Here is a 10,049-nt window from a genome sequence, read left to right on the forward strand (position 1 = left end):
CTGTTTGTTTGATCTGTCAATTACCAAAAGATCTGCATTGAATCTCTAACTATAATGGATTTTTCAATTATTCCTTCTATTTCTGTCAATATTTGCTGTATATAATTTGAAGGTACGTTATTTAGTGCATGTAAGTATAGGATTTCATATTTTCTTGGTGAATTCAATTTTTTTTATCATTATTTGATAGCCTTCTTTAACTCGAGTAACTTCAGTTTTCCCAGTACACTAACTCTCAGTGTTAGCACTTATGCTGAAGAGAACCCAAAGCTCTCTTTACTCCTTGGTGAGGAGACCAATCCCAGAAAGACAACATATGTTATCACTGCAAACACAAAGAAACTATACCACAGCCCTTGACTGAAAATAATGTAGAAAACTTTATTTATGTTTCCAGTACAGAGCAAAACAACAAATAAAACTGTAGCTCTATGTAAACAAAAGAATGGTTGCTGCTAAATCAAGAACCACAACAGCATCTCCTTTCAATAAATTAAATGGTCCAGAACAATGCTTAAAAAACAAACAAACAAAAAAAAAAAACGAGTAACTTAAGTTTTGGCCTAAAATACATTTTACGTGATGATAATATAGCAACTTTCTTTAAAATACTAAGCAAATACTTGGAATACTAAGTTATCTATTGATAACTCTGTATCAATTAGTTGATACATCATTTTAAGAATACTTTTTCAATTTTCTCTGTCCCAGAGTTTTAAATTTGTCTCTAGTAAATGGCCTATGGATTGATCTGTTGGTATATTTATCCATTTTGACAAGTTTATCTTTTAATTGAAGAGCTAAGTCCATTGACATGTATTGTGACTATAAATATATTCAGAGAGTTTGGTTGAAAATAGTTTTTGGTTGATAGTTTCCACTGCTGCTGATGAGAGGGCACATTTAACCTTGATCTTTTTCAGGTTTTCTTTGTTTTACTTTGTCTTGTTTTATTTTCTCTTTTTCTATTAACATCTTCTTTTTGTCTTTGGAGCTAATGTTTCTGTGCAGTGACTAGTTTTACTTTTTCTATATTTGTTGTTTGTAATTCACCGAGATCCTGGAGTATTAATACTTACCAGAATTTCCAGACATTTCCCAGCCATTCTCTGCCTGTTGTCCCCCTCCCATCCTTCTCATCTCTCCTCCATGAACTCTATCTCAAACGTTAGACGGCGTCCTCTAGCATCTATTTCTCTTCACTTGTCTTCTATGTTTCAACCTCTTTCTTTTCTTTCATCTTGACAAACTTTTGAAACATATGTTGTATTTCTTTAGTTCTTTCTTCATCTAGATGAACTACTGTTAAACCCAATTCTTTAAAAATTTTCATTTCCCGTTTTTTAGGCCTAGGTTTCAGTTGGGTTATTTTTGAAGTGTTTCATCATTCTTACATACTTTTGCTCTTTAATATTTCTTTTAATAACGGCTTTAGCTTGCCTTCTTGGGGGTCTTGTGATTTCCTTTTTAATGACAATCTTTGCTTTCTTACATGTTTTCATGTGAGAATATTCTGCAAAGTGAGTCAAAGTGCCGTTCCTTCAAAAAGAATTGCATTTTCTTCTCTGTATAAACCTGAGCCTCATAAACTTGGGACCACAGTAAATTAATTTTTCTTTGGAGGAAAATTCAACCCTTAATTTCATACATGGCTTGGCTTTCTTCTTCCAAGCTGGTCTGAGGTCCTTTCTTATTTTATTCTGTGGGGCAGTTTCTTCTTCAGCATGCCACTATGCAGAGGTGTAGACTTCTGGGATCCTGTGAGGTTTAGTTTTCAGGTTTTCAGAATGCTTCACTTTCTTGACCGCTAAGGCCGTCTGTGTGTGTGTGTGTGTATGGGAGTGTGTGCACGTGTGTGAATGTTTACATTTTCTTCCAACATTTTGAGTGGTGTTCCAGCAGAAAGGTTTTCCTTTAGGGCACCCAAAAGCTATCCTTTTTCCTTTCCTTTCTGTTGTCGTTACATATTTTTCTGAACTCCCCATCCAAACTGGCCTGTCCTTCTAGACATGGGTCAATGCTTCAGGTTATTTCCTCTTGCCACTCATGAAAACAAACTTCTCCTAGCACTTCCAGGAAGATCAATTAATATATACAATGCAACTGTAAAGTTACTGTCATCCCATAAGGAGAAAGATGCTAGGATTCAAATCAACAGGATCAGTCATGTGCCTTCGGCAGGGACCTTTGGTATCCATGGAACTTTTTCCACATTTTCTTCTATAAAACTGGGGTGCAAGGATTGGTGAGAACACCACTTCATTATATGCAATTTACCCTACAAAGACATGCTATTTTGGTTTTTCAACTGAAGTACTTATAAGTCCTAAAACTGTATGAGCCAAAGCCATAAGTAATAGGGATAATTTTAAGGTGCTATGTAAATTTATAAGATTTTTTTTTAGATTCCTGGAGTTTCAGTGCCTCTCTGAATCAAACTTACATGCTTTATTTTGTCCCCTCATACATGTGCAGAGAATATGTTTTACACCATAAATGCATCATCTGTCCTCATGGATGTTTGTAAAAGGCAGCAAAGGAAATCTCCTTTGTAATGTAGCTTCCTCATCATCAGCACTGAAATGGAATCATAAACCATAGTTAATTTCATTTCCAGAATTTTTATAATAGTAGGACAGCTGTTCAGCATAACTTTTCCTGTTGCTTTTCAATTTATGGTACATATGAATAAAATAAATTTGGAAGTAAAGGCCAAGAAGCTTGGATGAACTTTATGAAATTTAATTTGGCTGTGTCAGGGGCTTATTTATCATTGGAACATTTTCAGTCTCATGGACACTGGTTTTGAGCCAGTTGTCAGTTTCTCAACCTGGTTTAAGATACAATTTTAAAATGAAGCTGAAAGACATATGAAAAGCTATAGGAATCCTCATTGGTTAACATGTGCCGGGGAAAAGTATGGATTCTGTTTTTATAAACCCACTTCTTATGTTGCCCATTTTGATACTGAAGTGTAAGTTTTCAAATAAAATATTCTACTGGTAAGAAATGAAATAGTCAAATGTATCGACATTAATATTTTGCAGAAAATTCTTATCTCTGTGACCATTGTTGCATGTTAAAATATAAGAACGTCCTGAGCCCAGAGTACTGAAGCTGGAGAGATAAAGTCATTTGTTCAGGTGTGTAAATGGAAATTAACCTAACAATGGGATTGATTACATTAATTTAGTGTTTCAGCTTGACAAATTATAATTATAAATACATGGCTTCCATTTCTTGTATCTGTAAATAATGGCCGGAAGTGAAAAAGGATATAGCTAGTAAAGATCAGATTAGACCACTAATTCTTCTTCTTGAAGCATTTTCAGAAAGCAAAATTTACATTACTCATAGTGCTTAAAATGCCAAGAAACCACCAAACTTCAGTCTCAGCTGGCCTCCAACACCTGGTTTTAACCACATCATTTTTTTTTCTTCTTTTTTTGGTAAGATGATAAGCATTTTGAGATTCAGAAAGCTTCCTACCATGAATTTTAAGTGTGGGTGGATCTCAGAATACCAATGATACAAGTGTGTGGAGAAATTACATTAAACTTTAGGGTTTTATGACTTCATCTCCCTTTCAGAAAGAATCATACATTTAATTACTATTTGTTCGGCACACTTTGAACATTATAGTAGTAGAACAAGAAGGCCGATTGATAGGATAAATATCTCAATCTATGTCCCATTTCCAGGGGACGGAAGATCATCTTTCAGATTTGAAGTGAGGAAACTTTCTTTAAAGAGGAGCCAACAGCAACATCTGCGCACAGCTAATCCTGAACCTGAACCAACTCTTCCATATTTTAGAATGTGCCCATTTCCTCTCATCTTACTTTTCATTTCATAGGCTCTGGCAGCCAAGCACAGTGAGAAGGACTACTTTGTAATCATTTTGATTTATCCATAAGCAGGACATTTGCAAAATCCCTTAAGAACTCATCCTCACAGATTTGTAGCTCAATTAAGCAGATTCAATTAGTCTAGATAGACTGGCTAAGGAGCATATAAGGCTCAAATCCCAAAAGATTCTACGATTTGTTGTAACAAAAAGCCTCATTTCCTTGCACGGATACATCTTCAAAACATTTGGAAAGGAAACTATATCTGTGACAAATGTTGTAACTAGTTGAATTTTGCAGCACCAGCTTTTCTCCATGCCTGGTCTTTAGGATCATGGGCGTAGGGTCAGGACACACAGTCAATATTCTCATTATCTGATTCCCAAAATACTGAAAGCTCCTTTTCCCCTCATGTGTAGCCAGACGTCAAAGTGAGAGGAGCTCAGGTGTCTGTAACCCACTGTTGTTATCCCCACCCCAGATATTCTTGGTTGGATAAAAATGATGGGAACAATGAGTGTTTGAGGTCCTATGTAGTCCCAGACACAGTGCTAACTTTTGTCTGTTTTCCCTAATATGATTCTCAACACTACCCTATGAGGAAGATCCCAAGAAGAAAAAAAAAAAAAAGGCCGAGATTTTCTTTTAAATAATAAAAGTAGGATGAAAGGGAGAAAGAGGAGGCAAAGAGGAGGAAGAAAAGGAAAACTCGTTGAAGAACATGCACCTGTTATGTGACATATTAACACTTTATCCATGGTCACGTAGCTAGTAGAATTAGTAGAGTGAGTAGACATGTGGTTTGTGTGACACTAAAACTTGTGCTGTTTACTGCTGATGCTATATCACCTGGTGCTCTGTGGGAGAGCCTGATGAGAGTCCCCTTATCTTTTGGATACAGTAGGATATATTTCTTTGTCTCCTTTGCACTTAGAGGTGGTCTTATACTGAGTTCTTACCAGGGGAATGAATGTGTTATCCTTCATGGTCTGCCTACTAAAACCTTTCTTATAGAATCCTTATTTTCTTTCCCTGTCAGAAGGCTGGATGACGGACTCAGAGGTCATGGGGAGAGCACCACCACATAGTAGAAGGGATCGGGGTCTCTGGAACACCACATAGAAGGTTGTCTTGGAGACATGTGATTGAAGAGCCATGTGAGCAGGAAGTAAACTTCTACTGGCGAAGAGTTGGGCATTGGGAGTCACTTATTAGAGCACTTACCTCACCCTGAATGCAGACCGAGTAGATGGAGCAGCATTGCACATCCCAACCTCCTCTGGTCATATTTCTCCCCCTGTTTTTTTTCTATTTGACAAAAAAAGCCTCATCAGGTCAACTAAAACCCTACCAGTGTGTTAGTCTCTCCTACCTGTCAACGCCTTTGTCCCTGAACAAGTCCTGAAAATTTCACAATGGGAGGCATATCAAGGAAAAGTGTCAGGGAAACGTCTTAGCTCTCAGCACATTGTGCCATGTGGACAGTGGCCTGTTTACATACTGGTTGGCTCAGTCGTAAGCACATTCCATTCCATGCTCTGTTAACACTGTAAAATACAAGTAATAAGAAAAATAAGGTGACCAGTCTCTTTCTTAAAGCTGCATTGTGCCCAGTGCACTGTCATTAATTATCCAGTATAAAGCTGAAGAGAGAATAAACTCTCTCCCCACCTTCCCAAATACAGACACATATTTCTGATCTGTATGGAAAATCTAAAGAAACAGGCGTCTCTGAAGAGTGTGCCGATGCGAGCTTCATCACCTCATAGATTTCTATGATCACAGGCCTCAAGTTGAGTTCTTGAGCCCACAGATTATAATACCCAGGGCAGGGTAACATCTCTGTGCTGCTGTTATGGTTATTAATGCAGTTACTATTGAGAATTCTGCTGGCTGCGTGCTTGACTAAGGTTATGAGTTTATCTTCACAATATCCCTGGTAGGCGGACAGGTGATGACTTTTATTAACACCATTTCAGTGATGAAGGAGCCAGAAAAGAATGCAAAGGCACTTCCCAGCATAATGCTGCAAATCTAAAGCAGAATGAAGTTCAGAACTCAGAGTATTTCAACTGTTGTTCACTTAGGCCGTGATTCCCAGCCCTATGAATGCTGGGACAGAAGAATCCTGTTGTTGAACAAGATTTTCTACAAGGTCAAAAAAGAAAAAAAAATGCTAATGGCCTTGGTGGTAGGTTTAAAAGTTTCTGTGACCTTTTTTCAGTGCATAGGTGTGTCCTCATGAGCTGTGAGTGTGAAGGAGGAGAAGCATCAGCTTGAAATGAATTTCCTACACAGGACATTTCAGCATTGATCTAGGACACATGTAGGAATGTTCCCCAACATTCATGGCATATTGCTGTGAATTTACTTCTGTTCTTCTGGTACTGGAAAGACTTAGAGTAGTAATTCAGAACCACTCAAGGAGAGAAATCCCTGCCCAAGTCATACCTCACGTTAAATGTCCCCCATTTCCAAGGCTTGCTACACATGGAGGGTGGAAGTCTTCCTCTTTAGTCTGACTTGCCAGGCCCTCAGTCATACATCCCCAAACTCTCTTTCCCAATGCACGTTCCTGCCACATATAAACATATTCTGAACTATACACCAATCACCCTATTTCTTATCCCAGAGCTTCCTGAAACTCCTCTGTCTTCATACATTTAATTATGTCGATTCCATCCATTGGGGAAAATCTTTATTTTCATGTGAATCTACATGTTTCAGAGTCCTTTTTCATCTTAAAAGACCTTCTCTGAAATATAACGGCTTCTCTTGATTCACAAAATTACCTTTGTGGGTCATTCACTTTCTTGCTTCCCATTAGATTTATCAATGGCTTGTGAATGCTTGGAACACAAAAACTGTCATGTTCAGTTTTTTTTTTTTTTTCCAGAAGAATTAGCATCGCAGTTTGTGTGCAGCAAATATTCAATAAGTGCTTCACATTCAAGCAGTTTTTAAATATAGCTTCTTGCTTCTTCAGGTTTTTTGGGTTTTGTTTGTTTGTTTTTACAGAGAGGAGAATTAGATTTGGAATGTGACATGGATTTTTTATAGGACACAGAAGGGTAATAAGGTCTAGAAAATACTGTTTGTATTCAGTGGCATTAGTCATTTTGGTTCAAGGATTTTTGTTGGTTTGATTTGACTATTGCCTATTTATTTTACTTGAATCTCCTTCCATTATATATATGTTAGGATTTAAAGTTTTCCAAAGAGGTTGTTAGCACGTCGGGTGCTATTTTCTCTAGGGTCTTTAGGTAACTATTTAAAATTACATCCACATGTCAATAATGCATGAGATTGACCTGCAGAGTCCCTTTTACAAAGTTGGAAAGATACATTCTTGTTTCTAAAGGGATAGTTACATTAAAAAATAGAGAAAAATAAAAAGGATGCCTAAGTTGAACTTTCCTAGAAAAAAATATAGCCAAAGTTATTAGTACTGGAAGCAATGATCATCGTAAATTACTGAAGTTGGAACGACTATCACTCCAACAGGCAAATTGTAAAAATACAGGCAATTTCAAGCATTTGTCCAGCTTATGTAAGCAAGATAGAACTGCACTGGGTGACCTCCACACCTTTAGACTTTTGAGATATTCTATCCTTTGAGATTTATCGAAAATGCTCAAATCTCCATCCCACATTTGTTGGAAAATTCAGTATTCATATTCATATTCAAGTTCATATGTCCAAGGTCTCTTGGATTAGAATGAGATTAATGAAGCCTATGGTACTTGTCATGTATATTTATCACTCCTTTTATTTGTTATATATACAGATTTTAGAAGTTCAATGTAATCAGTCCATATTCAAAGATACAGGCATCTATCAAAGAAAAAAGAATTTACAGAAATAAGTTTTGCTGTTGTTGGTATTGCATTCAGTAGACTAACTGTAGTTAATATAAGCAAAAAATAAAAATAGTATGGAGAAGAATTTCTGGTGGGACTTGGGGGATTTAAAAAGCCAATCCTTAAGGTGTAGGGGTACCAGGCTGCATAATGAATCTTCAGTTCAGAGTGTTGCCATCAACGAGTTTGCTGCCAAAAAATCTGCACTTATTATTTATTTTTCTATGTAAATTCCAAATCCTGGGAGGAACATGAGTGGCTGAAATTAGAACAAGAGTCCTATAACCAGAATGTCTATTCCTGTTTTATAATTAGGCCAAGTAGGAACAGAAGGAGCTTCTTAAATCCTGCTTCTGTGCAGTTGCAGTCTTTCTTGGAGAAAGGGAACTACTGTGTCTGGAGAGCCTCCTCAGGAGGTGACTAATATTCAGATTATGCGATTTGCCTCCTCATTTGACAGAGGAGGGCACTGACTCCCCCCCTAGAGCTGAGTGGTGTGAGGAAGGCCGTGAGTTGGAGGCTGAGATATAGGTGGAAGGAGACCCCTTAACTCCCATTTCTTTGCTGTGTCTACCCTGCCTGGAGATGCATTTGGGACCTTTTATCACAGAGATTAGAAGACTGTATAAAAGAATATTAAAACACTGGGAATTTCAAGGAAGGAATTCTGTTTTTTGAACTTAGAATCTGAGAAGGTTTTCAAGTGTATATAACACACAGGAGGTATTTCTATTTCCTTCTTTTATTCCCCATACCACAACTGGACATTGGAAACTATAGGAATAAAGGGAATCCCTGGGTGGCTCAGCGGTTTAGTGCCTGCTTGGCCCAGGGCATGATCCTCGAGTCCTGGGAAGGGGTTCTGCATCGGGGTCCCTGCATGGAGCCTGCTTCTCCCTCTGCCTGTGTCTCTGCCTCTCTCTCTCTCTCTCTGTGTGTGTGTGTCTCTCATGAATAAATAAATAAAATATTAAAAAAAAGAAACTATAGGAATAAAAACCATTAGAGGAATAAAAAGCATCACACAACACAATCTTCTCAGCCACCCATACTCTTAACTCTATCATGTGGAATTTAAGATCTTCACTTACTTACATGTCTGACCAGTTTCCTGATCCTGATCAGCTGTGCACTCAAGTTTGAGGCTCTTGGTCCCAGCTCACTTTCTGATAAAGTTAGGTCTTTAGAGCAGCAGCTTCACTGTCAACAGAGAATTTGTCAGAAATGTAATTTTTAAGACACATCCTAAGATCTGCTGAACTGAACACTTGGGGTCAAGGCCCAGTGATCTGGCTTTAACTGGCCTTCCTGTTAATTCTAATACACATTCAGCTTTGAGAACCATTGCTTTGAGCTATTGATACAGTTTTGTAAAAACAAAACAAAACAAAAAACCCAAAAACCAAACCAAAACAAAACCACCCTAGCAATTACTTCTTTATAGGCCTAGCTTATTTTACTCTTCATTGAGAAACCTTATAGAGGACATTTTATATATGCAGTGCTGTTCTAAGTATTTTAGAAATATTAACTCGTACAATTGTCATAATAGTCCTAACACATAAAAGCAACATGATCTCAGTTTTACGTTGGGAGAAACTCGTCATACATTGGGAGAAAGTCTAACACTTGCTTTATTATTTTTCTTTTATTGTTCTCCAAAATAGTTGTTTGTTTTTGCCTTCCCCAACCACACTAGAACCAACATGTGATGCAAAGAAGAACGATGAAAATGAGTGTCCATAGGAATGAATCAATGAATTCTTCTTAAACATGTGGAAAATGATCTTTGTAGAATTCTCAAAGAAGTCATGCCAGGTCATGTCATAGACCTTTTGTCTGACTCATAATACATATTTTTACATGGTTCAGTGAGGGTAGGGAACATCAGTCAAGACTTTCCACATTGTGCATACCTGGACTATAGCTCTGGTTGATTAAAAAGATAGAGGAATCTGAGACCTGTATGGCAGGTGGACTTTTAGAAAAGAAGCCACATAAAATTTATTCAAGTCTGAGACGTAGAATCTCTTTCAGTTTCAGGACTCAGGAAGAGTAGGTAGAGACACAAATAAAAACCTTCCTTTTGTATTGTGCTATAGGCTGAATGCTTACATCTCCCTCAAGTTTCTCTCAGTGTGATGGCCTTAGGGGGTGGGGCATGTGGGAGGTGGTGAAGTTGTAAAGGTGGAGTGTCCTTATATGAGACACCCACAAAACTCTCTTGCCCATCTCACCATGTGGGGACACAGAGAAAATGTGGCATCCATGAACCAGGGAGCAGTCCCTCACCAGACACAGAATCTGCTGAGGCCTTGATCTTGGGTTTCCAGCCTCCAGA

At 37.8% G+C, this 10,049-nt stretch overlaps 1 long non-coding RNA gene across 1 annotated transcript; it reads right to left on the reverse strand.

Annotated features, from left to right (window-relative positions):
* Positions 1–2,442: 2,442 nt before the first annotated feature.
* On the reverse strand, positions 2,443–8,908 carry LOC119870074. The gene is made up of 3 exons (XR_005354961.1): positions 8,804–8,908; positions 5,221–5,395; positions 2,443–2,577 (listed from the first exon to the last, which is right to left on the reverse strand). It is a non-coding gene; the product is annotated as an uncharacterized LOC119870074 (long non-coding RNA).
* Positions 8,909–10,049: the final 1,141 nt, after the last annotated feature.

The sequence above is a fragment of the Canis lupus genome, chromosome 2, assembly GCF_011100685.1.
Source record: "Canis lupus familiaris isolate Mischka breed German Shepherd chromosome 2, alternate assembly UU_Cfam_GSD_1.0, whole genome shotgun sequence".
Classification (NCBI taxonomy): Eukaryota; Metazoa; Chordata; class Mammalia; order Carnivora; family Canidae; genus Canis; species Canis lupus.